The sequence below is a fragment of the Myxine glutinosa genome, chromosome 9, assembly GCF_964187855.1.
Source record: "Myxine glutinosa chromosome 9, kmMyxGlut1.1, whole genome shotgun sequence".
Taxonomy (NCBI): Eukaryota; Metazoa; Chordata; class Myxini; order Myxiniformes; family Myxinidae; genus Myxine; species Myxine glutinosa.
Genome location: NC_136269.1, coordinates 67,827,068 through 67,847,492, shown reverse-complemented (window position 1 = coordinate 67,847,492; position 20,425 = coordinate 67,827,068). Strand labels below are relative to the sequence as shown.

Sequence of the window (20,425 nt, the reverse complement as noted above, 5' to 3'; positions counted from 1 at the left end):
AGGTCCGAGCGCTGGCGAGCTGCGGACCAGGGGCTGGTAGCGTCGGGCACGAATTCGCCCGGGACGCGTAGCACCTGGCCATAGACCAGCTCGGCGGTGGATGCCTGGAGGTCCTCCTTGGGGGCCGTGCGAAGGCCCAAAAGGACCCACGGCAGCCGGTCGGCCCAACCGCCGTCTTGAAGGCCGGCCATGAGCGCGGCCTTCATGGAGCGGTGGAATCGCTCGCACAACCCGTTTGCTTGGGGGTGGTAGGCCGTAGTACGGTGGAGCTTGACCCCCAGGTTGCGGGCGACCGCGCCCCACAGCTCGGAGGTGAACTGTGGTCCGCGGTCTGACGAGATGTCCGCCGGTGCGCCGAAGCGGGCGACCCAGGTGGCGATGAAGGCCTGCGCCACGTCGGCGGTGGTGGTGGAGACGAGGGGAACGGCCTCCGGCCACCTGGTGGTCCTGTCCACCATGGTGAGCAGGTGTGTGAACCCTCGTGATGGGGGAAGGGGGCCCACCAGATCCACGTTGACGTGGTCGAAACGTCGTTCGGGCACGGTGAAAGGTGCCAGCGGGGCCTGGGTGTGTCGGTGGACCTTGGCCCGTTGGCAGGCGGTGCAGGCGCTGGTCCAATCGCGGACGTCCCGACGAAGGCCGTGCCAGACGAAACGCGCCGACACCAGCTTCTGGGAAGCTTTCCGGCCCGGGTGGGAAAGGCCGTGGAGGGAGGCGAAGATGCGGCGTTGCCAGGTGACGGGCACGATGGGGCGAGGCCGGCCTTGGGAGACGTCGCAGAGCAGGACAGTGTCCGCGCAGGGGATGTCGGCCAGGCGGAGGCCCGTGTCCGCCGCCCGGAGGGCTTGCACCGTGGTGTCGGTGGTTTGGTCCGCCGCCATAAGCGCAAAATCCACGCCCAGGTGGACCGCGTTCGCGCTGGCCCGGGAAAGACAGTCGGCCACGGCGTTGTTTTTGCCGGCGACGTGCCGGATGTCCGTGGTAAACTCCGACACGGCGGAGAGGTGGCGCTGTTGGCGGGCCGACCATGGCTCCGTGACCTTGGCCATGGCGTAAACCAACGGCTTGTGGTCGACGAACGCCGTGAAAGGTCGGCCCTCCAGGAGGTGGCGGAAATGGCGGACGGCCAGGTGTAGACCGAGGAGCTCCCGGTCAAACGTGCTGTATTTGAGCTCGTTCGGCCGGAGCTGCCGGCTGAAAAAAGCGAGTGGCTGCCAAACCCCGTTCACCCATTGCTCATGTACGGCGCCCACCGCGTAGTCGGAGGCATCCGTGGTGAGGGCGATGGGAGCGTTGAGCACCGGGTGAGCGAGCAGTGTTGCGTCGGCGAGGGCCCGCTTTGAGCTTTGGAAGGCCGCATCCATTGCTGCGGACCAGGCGATGTCGTGCTTGGCCGGCTTGCCCCGGAGGGCTTCGTAGAGGGGCCGCATGAGTTGAGCAGCGCGGGGCACGAAGCGGTGATAAAAATTCACCATTCCCAGGAATTCCTGCAGGGCCTTTATGGTGCGGGGACGCGGGAAAGTGGTGATGGCCTCGACCTTGGTTGGCAGCGGCACAGCCCCGTTCTTGGTGATGTGGTGGCCCAAAAAATCAACGGCCGTCGTGCCGAAGTGGCATTTGGCCGGGTTGACGATGAGGCCGTGCTCGCTGAGGCGCCCAAACAGTGTTCGGAGGTGGAGGAGGTGCTCGGCCCGGGACGTGCTGGCGACGAGGATGTCGTCCAGGTAAACGAAAAGGAACGGCAGGTCACGCAGCACGCCGTCCATCAAGCGCTGGAACGCCTGAGCCGCGTTCTTGAGACCAAACGGCATCCGCAAGAATTCGAATAAGCCGAACGGCGTGATGACTGCCGTTTTAGGGACGTCGGCCGCCCTGACAGGTACCTGGTGATATCCCCGTATGAGATCAATTTTCGAAAAAATGACCCGTCCCGCCAGACGGGCGGAGAAGTCTTGGATATGCGGGATCGGGTACCTGTCGGGTGTTGTAGCGTCATTAAGACGGCGGTAGTCGCCACACGGGCGCCATCCACCCCCCGGCTTTGGCACGATGTGCAGTGGCGAGGCCCACGCGCTATCGGAGCGCCGCACGATGCCGAGGTGCTCCAACGCGTCGAATTCGGCCTTCGCAACGGCAAGCTTGGCTGGGTCGAGGCGGCGGGCCCTGGCGTAGACCGGCGGGCCCGTGGTTGGTATGTGGTGCTCGATCCCATGCCGTACTGCGACGGCCGAAAACGTCGGCCGCGTGAGGGCCGGGAACTCCGCGAGCAGGCGAGCAAACTCGTTCGCCGCCGGGACGGTGCATGCCAGCTCGGTCGGCGCGGAGCTGCTTAATGTGCATACCAGGGAGCTGAAGGTTTCAGCGTTGATTAAACGACGCCGTTGGACGTCCACCAGCAGTCCGTGTGCGCAGAGGAAGTCGGCGCCTAGCAGAGCCATGGGCACGTTGGCGGTTACAAACGTCCAAGCAAAGCGTTGGCCGCCGAAGCAGAGGGTGACGTTGCGCGGGCCGAAGGTGCGGATAGTCGATCCGTTGGCCGCAACCAAGGAGGGGCCGCAAACCGCGGATTGCCTGTCCTGGTCAGAGGCGGGCATGACGCTCAGTTGGGCGCCGGTGTCGCACAGGAAGCGCCGTCCGGACGCTTTGTCCGTGATGAACAGTAAGTTGCCCGTGTGACTGTGGCCGGCGCTCATGGCAGGTAATGAACGCCGGCCTGGCCGTTTCCCGACCCGCCGAAGGTGCACGGGGGTCGGCATGTCCGGGCCTTCTGTCCGAACCTGGCATGATAGGAACACCACGCTTGGTCGGGTGGAGGCTTCGGACGTCGTGCTGGACGTGGTCGGCTCGGTATAGCGGCCGCCAATTGCGTCGGCAGTTCGGCCGTCGAACGCGCCGGGTGCTCGGGCGCCATGGATGGTGCATCAGGCGGCGGCGGGTCCCATGTCGCCGCTGCGATGCGCTGTCCCGCGGCGGAGATTTTGTCGGCTTCTCTGGCAAGGGCCCGGGGATCTGTGATCGTCGTGCTTGCCAGGGCGAGGCGTACCGGGTTAGGCAGCTGACGGAGGAACAGCTCCCGGAACAGGAATGCCGGAGAGTGCTCGCCGAGCAGCGAAAGCATGTAGTCCATTCGCTCGGAAGGGCGCGTGTCGCCGAGCTCGGGCAAATCGAGCAGGCGCCGTGCGCGTTCCGCCGCTGGGAGGGCGAAAGCATCGAGTAGAAGCTTCTTAATCGCGCCGTATTTGTCAGCAGCCGGCGGGTGCTCGAGGAGGCTCAAGGCGCGGGCCGCGGTGGCGGAACCAAGCGCCGCCACAACATGGTGGAAGCGGGTGTCGTCCGCGGTGATGCCTCGCAGGGCGAACTGAGAGTCCGCCTGAGCGAACCAAACAGCCGCGTGAGCCTCCCAGAAGGTAGGCAGTTTAAGCGTCACTGCCGTGTCCATGTCGGTAGGTCACCAATGAAGGAGCTGTGGCTCCCACGTCGATCGAAAGAATGGACGCGACAAAAAGCTTGAATTCATCTGAGCTGCTTTATTCGAATCAAACACTCAGGCACTCTGGGAAAAACGTTTTACGGTCAGCAATATATATCTATTCCGCCAGGGGGTTTGCCCAGGCCTGGCGCCAGGGGGCGTGGCCCCGCGTCCCGGCTGCGGCCTGGCAAGTTGAGGGCGAGCCTGCCCGGGCGTCCCGACCGAGGCCTGGCAAGTCGAGCGCGGGCCTGCCCGGGCGTCCTGGACGAGCCCGGCCTGGTGATCGCTCCGCGTCCTTGATAGGTGCAAGGCGATTGTGTAACCCCAGCGGCAGCCGCTACAAGGTGTTTTTATTACGTGTTTTATGGCTGTGAGGTGTTTTTATTACGTGTTTTATGGCTGTGAGGTGTTTTTATTACGTGTTTTATGGCTGTGAGGTGTTTTTATTACGTGTTTTATGGCTGTGAGGTGTTTTTACTCCGTGTTTTATGGCTGTGAGGTGTTTTTATTACGTTTTATGGCTGTGAGGTGTTTTTATTACGTGTTTTATGGCTGTGAGGTGTTTTTATTACGTGTTTTATGGCTGTGAGGTATTTTTATTCCGTGTTTTATGTCTGTGAGGTATTTTTATTACGTGTTTTATGGCTGTGATGTGTTTTTATTACGTGTTTTATGGCTGTGAGGTGTTTTTATTCCGTGTTTTATGGCTGTGAGGTGTTTTTATTACGTGTTTTATGGCTGTGAGGTGTTTTTATTACGTGTTTTATGGCTGTGATGTGTTTTTATTATGTATTTTATGGCTGTGAGGTGTTTTTATGACATGTTTTATGGCTGTGAGGTGTTTTTATTATGTGTTTTATGGCTGTGAGGTGTTTTTATTCCATGTTTTATGGCTGTGAGGTGTTTTTATTACGTGTTTTATGGCTGTGAGGTGTTTTTATTTCGTGTTTTATGGCTATGAGGTGTTTTTATTACGTGTTTTATGGCTGTGAGGTGTTTTTATTACGTGTTTAATGGCTGTGAGGTGTTTTTATTACGTGTTTAATGGCTGTGAGGTGTTTTTATTATGTGTTTTATGGCTGTGAGGTGTTTTTATTACGTGTTTTATGGCTGTGAGGTGTTTTTATTCCGTGTTTAATGGCTGTGAGGTGTTTTTATTCCGTGTTTTATGGCTGTGAGGTGTTTTTATTCCGTGTTTTATGGCTGTGAGGTGTTTTTATTCCGTGTTTAATGGCTGTGAGGTGTTTTTATTACGTGTTTAATGGCTGTGAGGTGTTTTTATTACGTGTTTTATGACTGTGAGGTGTTTTTATTACGTGTTTTATGGCTGTGAGGTGTTTATATTACGTGTTTTATGGCTGTGAGGGGTTTTTATTACGTGTTTTATGGCTGTGAGGTGTTTTTATTACGTGTTTTATGGCTGTGAGGTGTTTTTATTTCGTGTTTTATGGCTGAGGTGTTTTTATTACGTGTTTTATGGCTGTGAGGTGTTTTTATTACGTGTTTTATGGCTGTGAGGTGTTTTTATTATGTGTTTTATGGCTGTGAGGTGTTTTTATTACGTGTTTTATGCCTGTGAGGTGTTTTTATTACGTTTTATGGCTGTGAGGTGTTTTTATTACGTGTTTTATGGCTGTGAGGTGTTTTTATTACGTGTTTTATGGCTGTGAGGTGTTTTTATTACGTGTTTTATGGCTGTGAGGTGTTTTTATTTCGTGTTTTATGGCTGTGAGGTGTTTTTATTACGTGTTTTATGGCTGTGAGGTGTTTTTATTACGTGTTTTTTGGCTGTGAGGTGTTTTTATTTCGTGTTTTATGGCTGTGAGGTGTTTTTATTACGTGTTTTATGGCTGTGAGGTGTTTTTATTACGTGTTTTATGGCTGTGAGGTGTTTTTATTACGTGTTTTATGGCTGTGAGGTGTTTTTATTACGTGTTTTATGGCTGTGAGGTGTTTTTACTCCGTGTTTTATGGCTGTGAGGTGTTTTTATTACGTTTTATGGCTGTGAGGTGTTTTTATTACGTGTTTTATGGCTGTGAGGTGTTTTTATTCCGTGTTTAATGTCTGTGAGGTATTTTTATTACGTGTTTTATGGCTGTGAGGTGTTTTTATTATGTGTTTTATGGCTGTGAGGTATTTTTATTCCGTGTTTTATGTCTGTGAGGTATTTTTATTCCGTGTTTTATGTCTGTGAGGTATTTTTATTACGTGTTTTATGGCTGTGAGGTGTTTTTATTATGTGTTTTATGGCTGTGAGGTGTTTTTATTACGTGTTTTATGGCTGTGAGGTATTTTTATTCCGTGTTTTATGTCTGTGAGGTATTTTTATTACGTGTTTTATGGCTGTGAGGTGTTTTTATTTCGTTTTATGGCTGTGAGGTGTTTTTATTACGTGTTTTATGGCTGTGAGGTGTTTTTATTCCGTGTTTTATGTCTGTGAGGTATTTTTATTACGTGTTTTATGGCTGTGAGGTGTTTTTATTATGTGTTTTATGGCTGTGAGGTATTTTTATTCCGTGTTTTATGTCTGTGAGGTATTTTTATTACGTGTTTTATGGCTGTGAGGTGTTTTTATTATGTGTTTTATGGCTGTGAGGTGTTTTTATTACGTGTTTTATGGCTGTGAGGTATTTTTATTCCGTGTTTTATGTCTGTGAGGTATTTTTATTACGTGTTTTATGGCTCTGAGGTGTTTTTATTATGTGTTTTATGGCTGTGAGGTGTTTTTATTATGTGTTTTATGGCTGTGAGGTGTTTTTATTCCGTGTTTTATGGCTGTGAGGTGTTTTTATTATGTGTTTTATGGCTGTGAGGTGTTTTTATTTCGTGTTTTATGGCTGTGAGGTGTTTTTATTACGTGTTTTATGGCTGTGAGGTGTTTTAAATTTCGTGGTGGTGAGGTGTTTTTATTACGTGTTTTATGGCTGTGAGGTGTTTTTATTATGTGTTTTATGGCTGTGAGGTGTTTTTATTACGTGTTTTATGGCTGTGAGGTGTTTTTATTACGTGGTTTATGGCTGTGAGGTGTTTTAAATTTCGTGGTGGTGAGGTGTTTTTATTACGTGTTTTATGGCTGTGAGGTGTTTTTATGACGTGTTTTATGGCCGTGAGGTGTTTTTATTTCGTGTTTTATGGCTGTGAGGTGTTTTTATTACGTGTTTGATGGCTGTGAGGTGTTTTCAATTTCGTGGTGGTGAGGTGTTTTTATTACGTGGTTTATGGCTGTGAGGTGTTTTTATTACGTGTTTTATGGCTGTGAGGTGTTTTTATGACGTGTTTTATGGCTGTGAGGTGTTTTTATTTCGTGTTTTATGGCTGTGAGGTGTTTTTATTACGTGTTTGATGGCTGTGAGGTGTTTTCAATTTCGTGGTGGTGAGGTGTTTTTATTACGTGGTTTATGGCTGTGAGGTGTTTTCAATTTCGTGGTGGTGAGGTGTTTTTATTACGTGGTTTATGGCTGTGAGGTGTTTTAAATTACTTGGTGGTGAGGTGTAATCGTCCCAAACTTCTAGTCTGCACCTACCCCTCCCCTATGTGTGTGCTGAGGGGTTCTTACTTGAAAAAAAAAAAAATCTTCAACCTAAATTGCCTATAAAAATGTAATATCACAAACACAACAAATACATTTGTGCAAAATAATTGTTTGCATTATGATTGGTGTAAATCATGACAACACAGCAACTCAGGTAGTCATTAGCCTCAGCTACAATAAGCCCGTTCCTCAGTGCGCTCGCCTCACCAAGCTAGTATATATATATCTATATCTATATCTATCTATATATATATATATATATATATATATTGTTGCGAATATGGAATTTGGCCTCCATATCCGCTTGTAAATATTCCCCTATTTCTCCAATACTCCCCAACTTTCCCCAATCCCCCATTCCCTAGTCCCATTGCATGTAAATAACAATCAGTAGAGCCGACCTTCCCCTTATTCCCCCATTAAATGTCGTGCCCAGGTCCACCGCACCACACGTAGACAACTTTCGGACATCTTGCTAGTTATTCTTAGTCTATGTCAGTTAAGGCCTCGTTTCCATTAATTATGACTCTTCGTTGCACCAGAATGTGATTATATGGCATCAGTAGTGAGTTTAGGACCTTTCCCATACCTCCTTCCATCTTCCATACCTCCTTCCATCTTCTTCCACAACTATAACTACAACAACAGAGGAGATGGCGGCGGCGCGGGGGAGGATGCGTCCTCACACCGGCTCGATTAGCGCCATTGACCACGCGCTCCACGGGGTTACCACGGAGGGGCTGGCTGTCAGCTCCTCCTCAAGGGCGGAGCCTGGTAACCCCCCGCACCCAATCAGAAGGGCGGACCGATTCCATCTGGGGCGGCGCTAACGAGCCGAGGGCGTGTCACTCCCCGCCGGATATACGCGGCCCCGCGCCGGATGTGACGTCAGATGCGCCCCCAGCTGAAGAGAAAGAAGGACCTGCGAGCGCTGAGAGAGATGCGCCCCGCCTGAGAAAGAACGTTGCCTGCGATCGCTGAGAGGAAGAGAACCCGCCTGTGAAAGAACGTTACCTCCGAGCGCTGTGACCTCCCCGCATCTTTGGACCGGACTGTACCCTGCTTTGAGCCAAGAGTGCACCTTGAGCCATCGCTATCTGCCTTTCCTCGCCATCAATCCCCGTGTGAGTCAGCCGTTGTCCCGTTTACCTGTCGTCTGTCCGGGGTCAATATAAGAGTGTGTCTAAGTGCCTGTCTTCCTGTGATATACCTCTAGCCCCTGTAATCTAACCTTTCCGTACGAATATAATTGAGAATCGAAACATTGGTGTCTGTCATTATAATCCAGCCGGGTGTCTTCTTTTCCTTTATTGATCCAGCGTAGCGCGGCTCCGTCAACGTCGAGTATAATCGGGTAATTTGTGCGGACACGACGGCCATTCCGCTCGGCCCACCTTAACATCAAAGTCGTGTCTGTAACAATTGGTGTCGAGGAGTGAGATTCGGACCCGGGACTAAATTAGTTAGGCCCAAATTTTGGGAGGGAAAATCGATTCGGAGCGCGTACTGCGCTCGACAAAATCGATCCGGAGCGCGGTCCCGCGGTTACTGCGCTCGACGAAATTATAACAGCAAAATTTGGATTTGTGTTATGAAACTCGAATTTTGAAGGTCGCGCTATGGCGGATCAAGACGGCTGGGGTCCGGTAGGGGAGAGTGAAGCAGGGTCGGTCCAGGACCAAATTGAGACACGTGAGGAGAGCGAAACAGCGAGGGTAGCAAGCATGCAAAATGGCGCCTCGCTGGTCACCGCGCCGGCGACCGTGGCAGCGCCCCCGGTGGATTGGAACTTGTTTTTTATACAAATGAAGGCCCTTATGGCCCAGAATAATGAAGAAATGGCAAACAGAATGGGGAACCGGATGGATGCTCAGGGTGAGCGATTGGAGGGCAAAATGGGGGTAATGAGGGACGAAGCGAGGGCTCGGAGTGAGCAATTGGGGGTAATGGGAAACCAAATGGGGGTAATGAGGGACGAAGCGAGGGGTACCAGTGAGGGATTAGACAATAATTTTAAGGGATTAGACATGAAATTTGAGAAATTAGACGATAGATTAGGGGAAATACAGGAGGGGTTAACGGGGGTAGAAAACAGAATGGCCGCTCAAGAGAATCAAATGGAAGGGATGCAAAAAGGGTTAGAGGGGTTAGAAAACAGTATGGAAGGCAAATTGAGGGACATGAGGGACCAAGCGGAAAGGGAAGTTAAACAAATGGAGCAGCAGATAGAGGGGGTCAGAATGGGGGTAGAAACCAAACTGGATGCTCACAGGGAGGAAATGGAGCAGATGAGGGTGGCATCTGGGCAGGAGATGCAAGTGATGGGAGAGGAGATCAGAAGAGGAGTGAGTGAGGAGGTCGGAGGAGTGCGCGAGGAGGTGAGGCACTGTAAGGAGCGCATGGAGAAAGAGGTGAGAAAGGGGACTGTAAAATTGCAAGGTGGTATAGAGGAGTTGACGCTGGGAGTAGAACAACTGACAGTGGGACAAAAGGAGTTGGGGGACCAGGTAAAGAAGAACACAGCGGTAATAGAGGGTTTAAAATCGACACAGAAGGAGATGAAAAAGGACGTAGGGGTAATTAAAAAAGAGTGTCAGACGGTACATGAGGACCTGACGAGGAAAATGGACAAAGTGGTAGAGGTAATGGAGGTTAAAGAGCGGGAGGTGCGGGAGCACATAGAAAAAAATAAAGTGGAGTTAGAGGAAGAACTTAAAGGGGCGCACGAAGAGATGAAGGAGATGAAGCAAAAATTAGAAGAAGTGGAAGAAGGGGTGAGCGAAATTAAGAAGCGACGGAGAGAGGATAAGAAAGAGATAAAGGAGGAAGTAAAAGAATTGGTCCAAAGTCTGTGTTCGGATCGTGATGATGTGCTCATTAACCGGATGAGGGATTCGCAGGTGATGGAGGAGAAGCGAAGAGAAAGAGGACCCGGTGTAAGTGGTGACCAATATGGTCGTGCGTATGATGCGCCAGGTGATTTAATAAGCTTGGGGGTCGAGATAGACCCGGAAGTTCGTGAGAGGCCACGAGTGAGGTGTATGGCTGGTCCGGAGGGTATGGAACGAGAGGTGCGAGGTGTGGGTGAGCAAGGTTGTGGGAGTATGGAATGGGTAGCGGGTTGCGGAGGTGTGACCCATGCATCGACACCAACAGGGGTAGTTGTTGGAGGGACCGGGGAGGCACGAGAGCCCCTTGGGGGTAATGTACTGTGGGGGCCCGGCCGGTTCGGCCCCGCGCTGACCCCGCAAGGGGCGACGCACGGGGTCCGGCCGGCGGGCAACGACTCGCATACGAGGTGGTCCCACAAGGTCCCACTCGCGCCGTATGACGGCAAGAGTGATCTACGCGCGTACCTGGCGCAGTTCGACTGTGTGTGTAAGGGTAACGGTTGGGGTGAGGACGAAGGTGGAGTACACCTGGTGGCCGCATTGCGCGGCGCGGCGGCGGAGGTGCTGACGGCATTACCAGCGGGTGCTCTCACCCTGCCAGCCCTCCGCGACGCCCTAATTAATCGATTTGGAATAGAACAGCAGAGCGAGCTTGTTAAAGCTCAGCTCGCGCTGCGAAAGCGCAAGCCCCAGGAAGCCATCGGGGAACTTGCCCACGACATTCGCCGCGCAGTGGGGATCGCACATGCTAGCATGGCAGCGGATTCCCGGGAAAGCCTGGCGCTGGACCATTTTATCCAGGCCCTCCCGGATATTGAGCTCCGGCAACAGCTCGCCATGTGGCGCCCGCAGACTCTGAGCCAGGCGGCTGACGCTGCGGCCCGTTGGGAAGCAGCGAGGCCCCTGGCCCGGTGGGGCGAGCGTCTCGCAATGGCGGTCCGCCAGGTGGGACCCCCGATGGAGGGCGGACCCCTTAGGGGGCCCGCCCCCGACGTGGGTCCTGACCTGGCGGGCATGGTCCGGAGGCTGGTGGACCAGCGCCTGGCAGGACCTGGACCATGGCAGGCAGCCCCGGAGGTGGCCCGCGGTGGACCACGAGCGGGTAATCCAATTCGGACCTACAGGGGGGGGAATTTGGAATTCCGGAGGCAAGCACCTTACCAGGTGAGGTGCTATACCTGCAACCGCCTGGGTCACCTGGCGCGGCACTGTCGAAACGCGCGCCGGGATGATCCCCGGCAGTTGAGGTCCTCAACTCCGCCCAGGGGGGAGCGGGTTAGCCGACCCCAGACACCCCCCCGCCAGACCCCGGGAAACTAGAAGGTGTCGGGCACGTAGGGCGGTGTTCGGCAGCAGAGGATGGAGGAGAGCCCTCATTGACGCGACAGGTCATTTATTGTGGCCAAATTGGAACCGGTAGCCTGACAATTAGATGCAAAATTGCCGGCGTGGGGGTAGACGCCGTAGTGGACACAGGAGCTAGCGCCACGATCATCAGCCCTGTGGTCCTTGATTCGAGCGCAGGTGGCTGGGATAAGATCCAGCGCCTGCAAAATTATAGTTTGCAGCTTGCTACCGGGGTAACGGCCCCGATCATAGGGCGTGGTTCTGTGACCCTCAAGTTAGGGTCGGTAAGGAGGGAGATAGATGTTTGGGTGGCGGAGGTGTGCGACCCATGTTTAATAGGGTTGGACCTGTTGACTGCCAGCGGTTGTAAAATCGACTTGTGCCGGGGGATCCTGCAGGTGGGAGTAGAAGAGCTGCCGTTAGGGGGAGTGAGCACGGCCGAGAGAGCGGAGCTGGAGGCTTCCGAGGCCGTGACCATCCCCCCAAGGGCCGAGGCGATAGTGCCGGCCCGATGGGCAGCTCGCCCAACATGGCAGGAGTCCTGCGGCCTGGTCGAACCGGTGGCAGCGCAGTCCATACCGGGTTTAATCGTGGGCCGCACCCTTGTAAAAACGGACGGACCGGTAGTGGCCGTCCGAGTAATAAATATGAGTACAGAACCACGCACTATAGTAAGGGGCACGAGGGTAGCTGGCTGCACCCCCGTTGAGGAAGTCGCGACAGTGAGGGGCGAGAACGTCCAGCCGAGCCGACCCCGGGGGGAGCCTTCAATAACAAGTAGGAATTGGCCCGATCCCATTTGCGAGATGGTAAATCGTAGCAGCGTAGAGTTGGGAGGTACCCAGAGGGAGGCCTTACACAAACTGGTTGGGTCCCATTTGGACCTCTTCTCCCTGTCCACCGAGGATATTGGACGTACGGGCCTGGTGAAACATCAGATCCACACCGGTGAGGCCCGGCCTATTCGTCAGGCCGCCCGACGGCTCCCTTGGAGCAAGAGGGCGGAAGCTGACGAGCAGGTTGAAAAAATGCTCGACGCAGGTGTGATCGAGCCCTCGGGAAGTCCTTGGATGTCACCTGTTGTGCTGGTCAAAAAGAAGGATGGGACCACGCGGTTCTGCGTGGACTATCGCCAGCTAAACAACGTGACACTCAAGGACTCATATCCCCTGCCAAGGATTGATGACACCCTCGATGCCGTTGCGGGCTCAAATTGGTTCACAACTTTGGACCTCAAGAGTGGGTATTGGCAGGTGGAGATGGATAGGGCAGGGAAGGAGAAAACGGCATTTTCCACAGGTAAGGGACTGTATCAGTTTACTGTGATGCCGTTTGGTTTGTGTAACGCCCCCGCCACCTTTGAAAGATTGATGGAGCATGTACTAGGCGGCATGCCATGGCAGTCATGCCTGGTGTACCTGGATGACGTCCTGGTACATGCCCAAACGTTCCCCCAGGCAGTAGCTAATTTGGACCAGGTGTTCGGGTGCCTCAGACAGGCAGGGTTGAAGCTGAACCCGAGTAAGTGCACTTTGTTTGCAAGAGAGGTGGCCTATCTAGGTCACGTGATTGGCCGCGAGGGGGTAAAAACGGACCCAGACAAAATTAAAGCGGTAGAGGAGTGGCCCGCACCACGTACCATCAAAGAGGTGCGGGGATTTTTGGGACTCTGCTCCTACTACCGGCGCTTTGTGGCGAAATTTGCAGAGTTGGCCCGTCCCCTCCACCGGCTTACGGAGAAGGGGACGCGATTTAATTGGACACGGGAGTGCCACGAGGCCTTCCAAAAATTGAAGGGGTGTCTAACATCCGCACCCCTTCTAGCTTACCCCACTAGTGACGGGACATTTACCCTGGACACGGATGCGAGCCAGGAAGGATTGGGCGCAGTTTTGTCTCAGACACAGGAGGGCGTGGAGAGAGTGATTGGTTATTATAGTCGGGCCTTAAGTAGGCCCGAGAGAAATTATTGCGTCACTCGCAAAGAGTTATTGGCTATGCTGGCTGCCATGAACCATTTCCACCCGTACTTGTACGGGCGGAAATTTTTGGTTAGAACTGACCATTCCTCCTTGCAATGGCTCCTTCGGTTCAAGGAACCGGAGGGCCAAATTGCAAGGTGGTTGGAAAAGTTGCAGCAGTACGATTTTGATGTGGCCCATAGGGCCGGGAAGGCCCATGGTAATGCGGACGCACTCTCTCGGCGTCCTTGTCTGGGAGAAAACTGCAAATTTTGTGCGAGACACGAGGAGAGGGAACAATTGGGCGATTCGGACCCGACCCTCGTTGTCCGGGCAACCCGGGTGAGAGGGCCAATTTTGCCACTAACTGCAGATGAGGAATTCGGAACTTTGGCATGGAGCACGGCCCAGCAGGAGGATCCTGTCCTGGGGCCAGTGTTCAATTGGGTCAAATTGGGGCAAAGATCAAAGGGGGAAGAGGTCACCCCCCTCGGGGCACAAACAAAGGCATATTGGGCTCAGTGGCAGACCCTGGAATTGAAAGGCAACATCTTGTATCGCAAGTGGGTGGAGGTTCCCTCTGATCGAACTTCCTGGCTGGTGATAGTCCCTGACAAATTCAAGAACGTCATATTGCAACAGGTGCATGGTACCCGCTCCGGCGGCCATTTGGGCAGGACAAAGACAATATCTCGGGTCCGCCGGAGGTTCTATTGGGTGAATATGGGGCGCGACATACAGGACTGGTGTCGGAGATGCGACGCCTGTTCTGCCAAAAAGGGACCAGCACGGAGGATGAGGGCCCCCCTTCAATTACATCAGGTGGGGGCCCCCCTTGAGCGGGTGGCTATGGATATTCTAGGACCGCTGCCCCGCACCCGCCAAGGTAATAAGTATATCCTCGTTGTAATGGACTATTTCACCAAGTGGCCGGAGGCCTACGCCCTCCCCAACCAAGAAGCAGGGGTGGTAGCGCAGGCCTTCGTGGAAGGATTTGTGTGCCGGCATGGGATTCCACAGGAGTTACACACCAACCAGGGACGAAATTTTGAGAGCAAATTGCTAAAAGATGTGTGCAGTCTCCTGTCAATTCGGAAAACCAGAACAACGCCTTTAAGACCTCAATCTGACGGGATGGTGGAAAGATTCAATCGAACTCTAATCCAACAACTGGCACTGTTCACCGCCACCCGTCAGGATGACTGGGACGAACATCTCCCTTACTTGCTCATGGCCTACCGAACCAGCCAGCACGGGGCCACCGCATGCAGTCCAGCGTTGCTTATGTATGGGCGGGAGTTACGGGCTCCCGCCGACTTGCTATGCGGTCCCGTGCCAGACACAGTGGTTAACCCGCCGAGGGAGGGGTACGCACGTCACCTAGAGGAAGGCATGGAGCTAGTCCATGCCTTCGCCCGCCGCCAACTCCATCTGGCGGGGGAAAAGATGAAGCGCAGGTACGACGACCGGAGCCAGGGGAGTCAATACGCTCCGGGGATGAAGATTTGGTTCTTTAATCCCCGGAGGCAGAAGGGAAGGTGCCCAAAACTCACCTCCCCCTGGCAAGGCCCAGGAGTCGTCCTGTCGCAAATCTGTGACGTGGTCATTAAGATCAAAATGGGGCCACGAGCCCTCCCTCGGATCGTCCACGCCGACCGGATAAGACCTTACACCGGCGAGCAGGCGCCCCCGTGGATTGCCTCGGCTTTAGATGCCGAGGCGGGACCCAGTACCTCTGAATAAGGGGGGCTTATTAGTGCCAGAGGACTGGGGGGATTGAGGAGCGATGTGCCCGGTGGGTAAGAGTGGCATCCCTGCCACCCTGCCCAAGGGGGGGGCAAAGGAGCAATAGCTTATGGGGTGTATGGCAGTGAAAACTAGCCCGGGTGGGTTAGGATATTGTGTGTAGGGATCTAGAAGATGACATTAGGTAACGTTAAGTTTAGTTAGTGACTGATACCTGTAGTGGGGACGCAGGTAGATTAGTGTGGATGATAATGACGTGGGAGCGCAATAGTTTAAAGGGACGACTGGGAAGCGCAAGTTTCAGAAGGGAGTAGTTAGCTGAGATGATGCTGTGTGTGTGAGAATTGAACAGGTGTGATTGCACAGGTGTGCAACTGGACAGGTGTGTGGAGCAGTGTATGAGTAGTGAGTGTTGTGGATCAGCGCGAATGCGCTTGGGGAGAGAAGGGTGCAGGTGGCACCAGGTGTGAGAGCACAGGTGTGCAGGTACAGGTGTGTGGAGAGAGTTGGAGTAAGTGGTACGGAGTGGTGTGCATGGTGCGAAGGTGTGAATGGGGGAAGAGTGGACCCCCATCACGGATACCCGGGGCGGGTAGTGTAAGTGTTAGGTAGAGGGTACAGGTAAATTGTGATTGGATATTGGCATCTGTGGTGCGGTTGCAGAATGGTGTTGTGAATGGGTGCATTAGTGTTGTGGAAATGGCTGGGCGTGTAGCCTGTTAGTGCGTGTAGTTGGTTGGGCACTCCACCACTGTGAGGATGTCGGCCAGGTGAGGCCGCAGGTGGGCTCTGGGAGCCGGTAGAGTTGTGGATGGGGCCCGAGGATCCGGAGGACGGACCCGGGTAGCCCAGTGCCAGAGAGGGCACCGAGTGGGGAGAGTGCCAGAGGGCCTTCCCCAGGTAGTTAGGTTAGGGCAAGGAGCAGGTAAGCTCGGAGGCAACTGCAGTGGTGGAGGTGTGCAGGTGGGTAGACCCACTGGGAGAGGTACACGCCGCAGCCCAGAAATTGTGCGAGGGCACCGGGAGATGAATCGGGGGAGTGAGACCCCAAATTGAAGCGCACCACAGTTTGGCCAATGGGAATTGGTTTTTAGAACCCATAGTGTAAGAGGGCCAATGGGTTGGCCGGAGAAAGACCCCGGGTAGTGTAAAGTTGTTAAAGTCATTTAGGAAATAGTTAGGATTGATGAACCTGTCGCACCATACGCAGCCACTTACCTGTGGTGATGATGATGACTCCACACCTGTGTTTTCTTTGTTTTGTTGCAGGAGATGAATTGCTGTTGGATTTGTGAGACGCATCACGACGTGGATGAGACATTGGGGTGATTCCATCTCTCCCTCCCTAGGAGGGACTGATGATGAATTGGTAATGGCAAATTTTGATGTGCAGTTGGAGATGGCAAATTTTGATGAGAGTTGAAAATGGCAAATTTGATTGGTTAGGAGGGAGAGAAGACGAATTTGGTTTATGGGAGGAACGGGGAGGACAGTAGGGATGTTTGTTGATTTGTAAAGTAGATGTTTATGGGTAGTGTTGTGTTTTGTGGATACAGTAAGGGGTAAGGGAGGGGCCATGTAGGTTACCTGGTGGGGGGGGGGGGGGCGTACGATAGGAACGTACCTGTCTCACCTGGTTCCCATGTGCCCCCAGTGTGCATCACCTTACATTGCATGCACTTTTGCGCCCTTACGACCTTACTCACTTGTCTGCTTCTTTTGTCTCCCACCTCCGAGGATCTGGCTTTGGGGTAGAGAGAGAGGAGAGAGAGGTGCTGGCTACGCAGTTGTGGGCCTGCACTTTCGCTGTTGGCTGCCTGGATCGATACACCATATGGACCGCAATGTTTGTGGCCACCCACAATGGACCGCAGTTCGTTTGCGGCCAAGCACCACCCGTTGATGGACCTATGGGTCAACGTGGCACCTATGCCATACAGGTGAACCACTAATAGTTAACACCACTGAAGGCCACACGAAGAGCAAGAGACACCTGCAGGGTTAGGGGTTGTCGAATTTATTTTTATTCCAATGAACAATGGTGACTGCACCGATTGGTGGTGGGGTGGTGCTTTTGATGCTCGGGAAGGGTGCTCTGCACGTTATTAAAGGCCGTCGGCCACAGAGCACTCGTGGGTTGGTGTATCGATGCTGGCAAGCGCGCTCTCTCTATGCATAACATCTGCATGTGTTCCTCCAAAAACAGGTCCTGGATCGTAGTGTAAATAGCAGCGTAGTCGTGTAAATAATGCTCCCTACCGGCTGTATGTGTAGTTTGAGAATTCTTTCCGGATTCGGTTATCCTGTGGGTGTGTTTCTGTGAGGAGAAGGGTGCAACGTCGCAGGGGGACATATTTACTCATTTGTGAACATCTGTAAAACTGTCGCACTCAGGGTAGAGTTAATAGTAGAGGGACTACATCTGAGTGCCACACTAAACTAGGTAAAAATTTATCGGGTCGGGACGCCCCGAGGGTAGAGAAGGGTGCAATGTTGCGAATATGGAATTTGGCCTCCATATCCGCTTGTAAATATTCCCCTATTTCTCCAATACTCCCCAACTTTCCCCAATCCCCCATTCCCTAGTCCCATTGCATGTAAATAACAATCAGTAGAGCCGACCTTCCCCTTATTCCCCCATTAAATGTCGTGCCCAGGTCCACCGCACCACACGTAGACAACTTTCGGACATCTTGCTAGTTATTCTTAGTCTATGTCAGTTAAGGCCTCGTTTCCATTAATTATGACTCTTCGTTGCACCAGAATGTGATTATATGGCATCAGTAGTGAGTTTAGGACCTTTCCCATACCTCCTTCCATCTTCCATACCTCCTTCCATCTTCTTCCACAACTATAACTACAACAACAGAGGAGATGGCGGCGGCGCGGGGGAGGATGCGTCCTCACACCAGCTCGATTAGCGCCATTGACCACGCGCTCCACGGGGTTACCACGGAGGGGCTGGCTGTCAGCTCCTCCTCAAGGGCGGAGCCTGGTAACCCCCCGCACCCAATCAGAAGGGCGGACCGATTCCATCTGGGGCGGCGCTAACGAGCCGAGGGCGTGTCACTCCCCGCCGGATATACGCGGCCCCGCGCCGGATGTGACGTCAGATGCGCCCCCAGCTGAAGAGAAAGAAGGACCTGCGAGCGCTGAGAGAGATGCGCCCCGCCTGAGAAAGAACGTTGCCTGCGATCGCTGAGAGGAAGAGAACCCGCCTGTGAAAGAACGTTACCTCCGAGCGCTGTGACCTCCCCGCATCTTTGGACCGGACTGTACCCTGCTTTGAGCCAAGAGTGCACCTTGAGCCATCGCTATCTGCCTTTCCTCGCCATCAATCCCCGTGTGAGTCAGCCGTTGTCCCGTTTACCTGTCGTCTGTCCGGGGTCAATATAAGAGTGTGTCTAAGTGCCTGTCTTCCTGTGATATACCTCTAGCCCCTGTAATCTAACCTTTCCGTACGAATATAATTGAGAATCGAAACATTGGTGTCTGTCATTATAATCCAGCCGGGTGTCTTCTTTTCCTTTATTGATCCAGCGTAGCGCGGCTCCGTCAACGTCGAGTATAATCGGGTAATTTGTGCGGACACGACGGCCATTCCGCTCGGCCCACCTTAACATCAAAGTCGTGTCTGTAACAATATATATATATATATATATATATATATATATATATATATATATATATATATATATATATATATATATATATATATATATATATATATATATATATACTGTATATATATATATATATATATATATATATATATATATATATACATACATACATACATATATATATATATATATATATATATATATATATATATATATATATATATATATATATATATACATACATATATATATATATATATATATGTATATATATATATATATATATATATATATATATATATATATATATATATATATATATACATACATACATATGACCCAAATTAGTAAGCATGGTCCGCATGGTACTTTTTGGTCTGTATTGTACTCACTCGTGTGTAGATACAGACTAGATAGTATGAAACGAATGTATAATGTTTCAGGAGTGTGAGCACGCTATTTCCTGCTCTTTAATTTTTGTAATGAAAATAAATAAATAAACCTTGTTTCAGACCAGGTCACTCGACTCTGGACGTGCTGCTTCTGCTGTCTCAACAATGGATGGAGGTCCTCAATGCCAAACAGGAAATTAGAGCTGTCTCCCTCGACATATCACGTGCCTTCAATGCGGTCTGGCACCCCGCTCTGCTCACCAAACTCTCCTCCTTTGGTATCCATGTGGAAATCTCTACGCATGGCTGGCGGACTTCCTCTCTAGTCGTAGTCAACGTGTGGCCCTGAATGGGTTTCTCTCATCTCCTCTTCCTGTTCAGGCTGGAGTTCCCCAAGGTAGTGTTCTGGGCCCTGTGCTTTTTCTGGTCTGCATCAATGATCTCTCTGACTCTCTTGAAAATCCTCTCTACCTCTTTGCTGATGACTCCACTCTCTGCCGCTCCATTCCTCATCCCTCAGATCGGCAGTCTGCAGCCTCCTCACTCTCTGCAGACCTGGACAAAATCACAGACTGGGCTGACATGTCTTCTCAGACTTCATGTCTGACATGCTGACATTCACACCCACAGCTAACAAGTGGAACATGTCTTTCAATCCTGACAAGTCTCACACTCTTACGATGTCTCTCCGAAAAGACCGACTGGACAACCCTCCCTATCCACTTTCTGAATAATCCTCTCCAAGAAGTTCTGTCACTCAAGCTTTTGGGTCTCACTATCTGCCATGATCTTTCCTGGGAAAACCACATTTCCAAGCTGGCCTCCAAAGCCAGTCGCCGACTGGGCATCCTCCGTCGTGCGAAGTCCTTCCTTGGCACACCTGAGCTCCTCACCACATACAAGGCTTTCATCCGCAGCTCAATGGAGTACTGCTCTCCCCTCTGGGCTGGTGCTCCTGCCTCACACGTAGCTCGTCTTCGCGCTGTTGAAACCAAAGCGTTCAGAATCATTTGAATCTCCCGCGATGACGCTATCTCCGAGGGCCTTTCACTTACTCACCGCAGGCAGGTAGGTGGTCTTTCCATCTTCTACCGACTCCTCTCCGGCCTTGCTCCCCCAGCTCTCTCTGTGCTTTGTCCCCCAAATATTCCTACAGGTCGCACATGATCTGCCTGCAACCCTCTTATGGTTAAACTGCCAAAATCAAGACTCTCTGCTCACCTTCACTCCTTAATTCCTCTTTTCTCCCACCTCTGGAACAAACTCCCTCACTCTCTTCAATCCCACTCCACCCTCCAGGTCTTTAAAACAGCTGTTCACCACCATCTCTTATCTTCCCCAATCCAAAACCTTGATCTTTTCTACCCCCGCTAATTTCACCCCAAGTCCACTTTTTGAAATACCAACTTCTTTCCTGGAAGTCCTTGGTGTCCTTGCGTTTTATACCTATCCTGCCTCCCCC

At 52.2% G+C, this 20,425-nt stretch overlaps 1 long non-coding RNA gene across 1 annotated transcript in view; it reads right to left on the bottom strand.

The window, feature by feature from the left end:
* Positions 1 to 3,787: 3,787 nt before the first annotated feature.
* Positions 3,788 to 20,425, bottom strand: part of LOC144893557 (uncharacterized) — a 71,309-nt gene continuing 54,671 nt past the window's right edge. Inside the window, exon 3 of the long non-coding RNA XR_013624463.1 lies at positions 3,788 to 3,806. This is a non-coding gene — a long non-coding RNA (uncharacterized LOC144893557). The remainder of the gene's footprint in view (positions 3,807 to 20,425) is intronic.